Consider the following 983-nt stretch of genomic DNA (forward strand, 5'->3'; position numbering starts at 1 on the left):
GTCCAATGCTTAACCCACAGTATGCCCAGGGCTTCTCGTGTTCACACGCTCTCTCTCTCTGCGCGTGTGTGCGCGCACACACACACACACACATCCATAGGTATCAATGGGTATTAGTTTCAGGACGCCCATGGATAACAAAATCTGTGGATGCTCAAGTCCGTTATATAAGATGATGTAGTAATCGCACATTACCTACACATATCCTCCTACATACCTCAAAATAACCCTTAGATTAACCCTAAGATAATGCCTGATACAGTGGACATGCTTCCTAAGCAGCACCTGTGCCCTCTTTTAGGGTTTGAAGGATAGTTTCATCATTTAATTGCTTTTCTGTTTTCAGGCTAGAAAATTTTCACTGTGAGAATAATTGAGTGTGGGGATGCTGAACTTGTGGAAAGAGAGGAGTAACTATAGATGTTTATAAATATATCTACAACTATATTGCATACATATGTATGCGTGTGAGTGTGTACACATACACACATCTATTCTTGCCTATATTTTGACCTAGAAAGGTTGTGCAGTGGGGTAAACATGGGGTGCTAGCGTTAGGGTCTGAGTTTCAAACTCACCAGCCATTCAGGAGAAAGGTGAAACTATCTTTTCCTATAATGATTTGCCGTTTTGGAAACTCTGTGAAGAAGTTCTACTCTGTCCTGCAGGGTCCTGTTGAATCAGAATTGACTCAAAGGCATAGAAGTAGTTACAGAAGAATTAGCCATAGAAGCAATTATGCTATACATTCAATATTCCTTCAGAGTTGCCTATATATCCCCAAATGTCTTTATTGTCCTTTCCCCCCCTCACATCTCTGGCTTCCATATAAGATGACTTTGTTGAGATTTTCCCATCTGCATGCATCAAGTTTGCTCAGTTTTGGTTTGGCTGAAAGTATCTTTGTTCAGTCCTCCTTCTTGAAAGATATTTTTGCTATTCACAAATGCCGCTGGACAGTGGATAAAGAAGACCAGAGAGGA

The sequence above is a fragment of the Echinops telfairi genome, unplaced genomic scaffold (genome assembly GCF_000313985.2).
Source record: "Echinops telfairi isolate 266 unplaced genomic scaffold, ASM31398v2 ScPeMD7_7400;HRSCAF=8409, whole genome shotgun sequence".
Lineage (NCBI taxonomy): Eukaryota > Metazoa > Chordata > Mammalia > Afrosoricida > Tenrecidae > Echinops > Echinops telfairi.